A 6,021-nucleotide genomic window follows, 5' to 3' on the forward strand; every position below is an offset into this window, starting at 1 on the left:
GGACACAGAGTAATAGTATTTCATTCTTCTCACTGCACTAAGTAAGCAGTAGGAAGCAAGGGTTGGCATAATCAAATTCCATCTAACAAGCAGTACTAAAAAAAATGTTCTTTTTGCAAACTGAAAAAAATGGGAACCATAGTTTAGGCTCAAACTACACTAACAATTTCATCACCCGGACTAATAGCATAGGGAAATTACTGTAATTGGGCTGTAAATGTTTTAAAAGATGGAAGGGAGGCATTTCTAAATAGGACTACTGACATCATGGTATGGCCCCCTGAGATTCCCCTAATTAACAAACTATTGCATCATAGAGCTTTATGTGTGTAATGGGACTGCTGCATGTTTCCCCTGACACTGATCCTTACAAACAAAGTGACTGTAGGCTGCTTATTTCAGTGACTTGCATATAAGTGGTGGACAAAAACATGGAAACACCTAGGCAAATGAGATACAGTCAGTATGTTCAAAACAAGTGTATTTGAATATGCAAAGGGTAAATGGGTAAAGGGTAAAGGGTAAATATTTAAACGGATGGCTAGCATGGCTTCCACACAAAAACTCCATTGCCTTAAAGGTTATATCAAGTTTGAACAAAATGTAGATGGAAAACCCTACTAATAGAATTCTACAATAGAAAAAACCTACCTGTAATTATTCTGTAGTTAGAGCAGCTGGCTTCTTCTTCTCAGTTTGGTACAGGTTAGAGCGGGCAGTTTGGAATTTCCAGGGTCAAAATTCTGGAATGTCCCTGGAAATTAGGGAAAGCTAGAAACTACCTCAGAAGTAGAACAGTCCAGGCAGGGGCGGGGCTGGCGAATTTGAACCCGGGGAGCAAGAATATATTTAGGGTTTTTCATTTCCCCCAAAATTTCAATTTTTCGCTACCCATGCAGATCCATCAACACATTATCTGGCTAAAATCCAGTTATCATGCTGATCCAGCTTGTAGGCACACTTCTCCCCAAATTTTTTTGTGGTTCTGAAGCATGTGTTGCTTTAGTAAATTATTTATAGTGCAGAACACTGAAATGTAAAATCAAATAGTTTTACTTTGACAAAGAACCAATTATATCAGTTTTTATTACCCTTTTATATAATACTTGGAATCTGCAATTTTTATTTTCCTTGGAAAAGTAAAACAGATTTACAGCTCAACATTACAATATAAACATTAGGCTGGTTACACTGGCATTAAAAAGCACGCTTTTACTAGCATTTCTTCAGACCAGTGAAAGGATGTAAACAAGTATGGGGATGAAACCCAATAGTTCCGATGCCCCTATAACCACTTTGACTTTTGGCCCTTTATGGTCTATATACTTGTGTTCACTGAAGTCAACGCAAGGAGGTAATCTATTTATCCGCACCCAGAGCCAAGGTGGAAGCATACCTGCTAAATATCCCTATTCATGCGGTACATTCCTGATTTGAGAACTCTGTCCGGTCACGCCAGAAGGCATAACAGAACAGCAGCGAATGGGTGCCACTCACACCTGCCATTGGTGCGCATGACATTCAAAGGGTGTATTGTATTTATTTGAGAGGAGGGCAGTGGGAGTGCTGTGCATACCCATGGGGAACACACAGCCACTCCTCCTTCACATGAAGTGGCTCTCGACCCACAATGTCCGGATCCACCAACTTAAACAGTTGGAAGGTATGTGTAAGCACTGGATATACTACAGCATGTCAAACATGATTGGATTTGACATGCAGTGTCACTGGCATTCCATTAACCCCAATGGGTATCCAGTCTTTGAACATATGTAGCCTTGTCTAAAGTTCCTCCTTACCCAAAATAATTAGCAGTGATTTAGCCCAGAGACAAAAATACACTCATGCAAGACTAACAACTTTTTAAGTTTACGCTCCAAACTCCAACATAATATAATATACAAAATATTTTAAAAATGTTTAAATAATATTGATATGACTACAATATCCTGCTATACAGTTGATGTTTCCATTATAGCACAGTTAGCAAGCTTCTCTCACAGGTGTAATGTGTATAGCAGTGGAACCCTTCTGGATAATTAATAAATAAACCTGAGCAATTACAGGATCTTCTCTTCTCTGGTACATCACATCTAATTAACCTCTTTGGGCCTTGTAAAGATTTGATCCAGTGAAACACAACTAAAGCAAATTTGGCTTAGATGCTGTGTAATAAAACCATCTCTACTTCAGCAAACAAACATCACAAAGTGTTGCATTTCAGATAACGTATAATAAATTGTAAATCTAAGGTACAAATACGTAATCTTGGCTTAGACACCCTTTAGAGCCAGGGCACAATAGCTGCTATATAGTCTTTGCTTTGTTATTTGTTTTGTTTTTCTTCCTCAGATACAAATAAATGGGAACAACAAAAACATGTAGTAATAGGCCAGGGAGACTACTTAAAACAAATACACAAGTTTGTCCTGCATCACAGACTAATGTTGGAGTTTATTTTCTTAGAAAAAGCTCATGTGTGTCCACAGTGCAGCAAAAGTATTACATCTGTTTAGTAACCCTCAAGCCTACAAAGGCATATCAATCTACATATAACCTGTAGGCTAGGGTATCATCCCATCCTCTTACAGCTTCCCGTGTCTCACAAGTCAGGAGACTTTTGTGTGTGTACCAGGAAATATGTAGTAACTGTCTGCATAAAACCGCAGTGAATGAAGTGGGTTTCAATGAAGGGAGTAATCTGCGTGTGAAAGTGCTTGAGGAAAAAAAAAAGGAAAAACAAACAAGTAAGGCATCAGGATTTATAATTTAGAAAGCAATATTTAAAAAAATAAAAGGGCTCACATCTTGTTTCTGACAGTTCCTACAAAATTTAGTATAAATACACAATTTCAAAAATTAGAAGAAAGTAATATGCTGGCATTGTGTATGTAATATTTGAATATATATATATATATATATATATATATATATATATATATATATATATATATATACACATATATTCATTCATGTCCATGTGATGGGTAAATGTTACCTTTACATAAAGCATGTCTTCTGCGCTAAATGTAATATTTTTTCAAAATACTGCTACTCACTTCACTTAAAAATAGACATATTTTACTATCATGCCATGATTGTTTTTGTTGTTGTTAAGGCAAAATTAAAATGCCACAGGACAAAATTAAATTACAGTCATCGGGATATACTGCATCTTCCTGAAACAATAACACTAATGATTATTTAAGTAAAAAAAATTATACTGCTTCATGATGGATTTTTAGACCATTGTAGAGTGTGCAATTGAGAATCTAAGTCATTAAATCAATGACATTGTTAATCATTATTTGAGTGACCAAAACATAGAAAATAAAAGTAAAACTGGAACAGCAGCAACACTAGGCATGTTGGTCTCAGTCCCTAGATATGAGGCACATCAAAAGATAAAACAACCAGACGTTTCAAGTTCACATGGTTCATGCATTGTTTATGATCAGCCTGTCTTCAATTTCAGCTTTCAGTAAAGAAAACAAAAAATACACCACTGAGAACTATGGAACAAATCAGCTTTGAGAAGGCTATATTCCAGCAGCAAGCAAAACTGATCTGTGATTGGCAAGTGTGGGAGCTGCTTGTAGGTACTCACAGCCCTGCCAAGTGCTGAGGCCCCCCAGCCTGAAGAGGATGCTAATCTCATGGATACATCAGAGGTTTATAACATACAGTACTACAGCAACATCTCTGGAAAGCAACATTCATTTGTCACATGGTGCTCACAAAGCCTTGGTAATCAATTCATTGTTATTCCTACTTGATGCACAGGGGTTCATAAGGGGACCTAGGGACATTCAATGTGCACCTGTAAAACTCACTAGGGATCTCTTCCCTCCCCCCTTTCCAGTCAGTAAATAATGTCCTAGGGGTGCAAATGCTGAATGGAGTCTTCCAACACAAAGGAAGATGTGGTTAACTCCTTCACTACTTGGGTGGCAATGACGTGCATACCCTTCGGACACAGCAAGGGTTACAACAAAGAAAAGCAAAACATCCACTACCAATGCACTGACATAAATCAAAACAACCGCTTAGTAGGATTTGACAATGTTATCAAATCATCGTGATTAAAAACTGCACATAACCACATTGCATAATTAGTCTCTTATTCATGATGTATCTGTCTTTCCCCATTACAATGCTTGCCGCTTTGAAAAAAATAATAATTTGCAGAAAATATGTCATACAGATCCTTATTCCAGAATTCACAAATCCAATCCCGATTCCCTCCCCTCCGTGCACAACAAGATCTGCAAATACAGAGTACATGGCAGGGGGGGTGGTTAACCCAATAAATGCCCTAGTCCCCGGCTACCCCTCCTCTTCTGCCCCTTTCCCCCACCCCTCCACACCAGACATCAGACCAGAGAGATGAAAACACACACACTACAAGGGGGCTTGGGAGGCTGACAGAGCCAGAGACAAAAAGAGAATGAAAGTGGGGGGCAGAGAAGAGACATTTAAAACACGTTATTCTGCAGGGAGATTTCACACTGGCACCTGCATCTCATACTATGCGTTTGAGAATACCATGCATATAATAATCATCATCATAAAGCACATCCTCTATATGTAGACAGGGTATGATGCAGCACAGCAGAGATCCCAGCAACGTGAGACGGGACAGCGACAGACAGAGCTACACCACATACAGACAAACCACTACTAGAGCAATAATAATAATAGTCATATTCACCTTGGCTGTGGATTATTGTGTTGTTGTTGGTGCTTGTTGTGGGTGATGGGGAGGATGATGATGAGGAGGTTGGAGAGGTGGTGATGATGGAGGAGGAGGATGAGGAGGAGAGGAGTAGTTGTTGTTGATGGGTAACAGTCGCCAGGACTACGGTGGCTATGGCGCTGGATTCACAAGGCAACAGTTGCTATAACTCACAAAAGAGGGAGGCAACCTAACCTGAGAGGAGGAAGAGGAGGGGCCGGGCTGACACTGACACACACAGAGCCTGACAGCCCGGCAGCAGCGGGGAGGAGACTGGGCGGGAGCACCAGCAAGTGGAGAAACCTTTTTATTCAATCCCTATCAAGCTTTATTGTGAACCGACAAATTTTTCTATTGCAGTTTTTTTTTTTCATATTATTTCGTCATATGCAGTGCAAGGGATACAATAAGTCTCATTTTATTCTGTAGTATATAATACCTTCTTCATCCTTCTGTACAGCTGCGGTGGCTATAGGGCGCTTTTGTGTGTGATCTATGAGACATACAGTATCCTAGCATGCTGCTGCTGTGTGTGTGTGCTCACATCCTATTGTCTGTCCTCTCTTCTACACAGTGCATGGAAGCAGTGTCTGCTGGTAGAATGGGTGATGGCGGGGAATAAATGCTACCAAACAAGATCTGCATTTTAAAAATAAATAAATAGGTTTTTGTTTGCATTTGGAACATACACTATAAAATTATTATTTATGATCGCTGCTGTTAATGAATTATAAATACAAATAATCTCTATGTCTGGTTAAATAGTGCATTTGTTCTATGTTTCTATGGCAGCCGCCTAGAGTTTACAGTTCTGCAAACACATGTAGTGTGTTTGCTAATCCATCTTATTAAACTGTTATACATTATGTCGGTATTGGGTGTTACAAACTTGTCGTATGCAAAGCAATAATATAATTGGCCACATTTTGATTGCGGTGATATTTGGAAAACAAGTATTTTAAACAAAATATTCTTATATATGTACCTTTCTAAAATTGTACTGTACTTGTGCATAAACAATGATGGTTACTAAAATTGTAGTATTACAGTTGTTTAGTACTTCGCTAACCAGCTACATCGATTATAACAATGTAAATCAATTTTTACGAGACTCCATGCCCGCACTATTATAAAACCAATTACATTGGCAATAAATTAAAATTTGTCAAGTAATTTTATACTTAACACATAGTAAAATATATGTATTTCAATATGAAAATCGCAGAAAGGAAAAAGGTCCATATGTAGCAGTCCCCAGTGCTCAAGCTAGGGCAAGGGGCAACCTT

The 6,021-nt window shown here is 38.5% G+C and overlaps 1 protein-coding gene across 3 annotated transcripts in view; it reads right to left on the bottom strand.

The window, feature by feature from the left end:
• The window catches only part of RFX3 (regulatory factor X3), a 219,317-nt gene extending 214,338 nt beyond the window's left edge, over nucleotides 1-4,979 (bottom strand). For 2 of the 3 annotated variants that reach the window (XM_075209034.1, XM_075209016.1), the window contains exon 1: nucleotides 4,712-4,978. The gene's annotated coding sequence lies outside the window, so the exon portion shown is untranslated. Of the gene's footprint in view, nucleotides 1-4,711 lie in introns of all 3 variants that reach the window. The other variant, XM_075209024.1, reaches the window with a different exon arrangement.
• Between the last annotated feature and the right edge of the window lie 1,042 nt (nucleotides 4,980-6,021).

This window comes from Mixophyes fleayi, chromosome 1 (genome assembly GCF_038048845.1).
Source record: "Mixophyes fleayi isolate aMixFle1 chromosome 1, aMixFle1.hap1, whole genome shotgun sequence".
In the NCBI taxonomy this organism is placed as follows: domain Eukaryota; kingdom Metazoa; phylum Chordata; class Amphibia; order Anura; family Limnodynastidae; genus Mixophyes; species Mixophyes fleayi.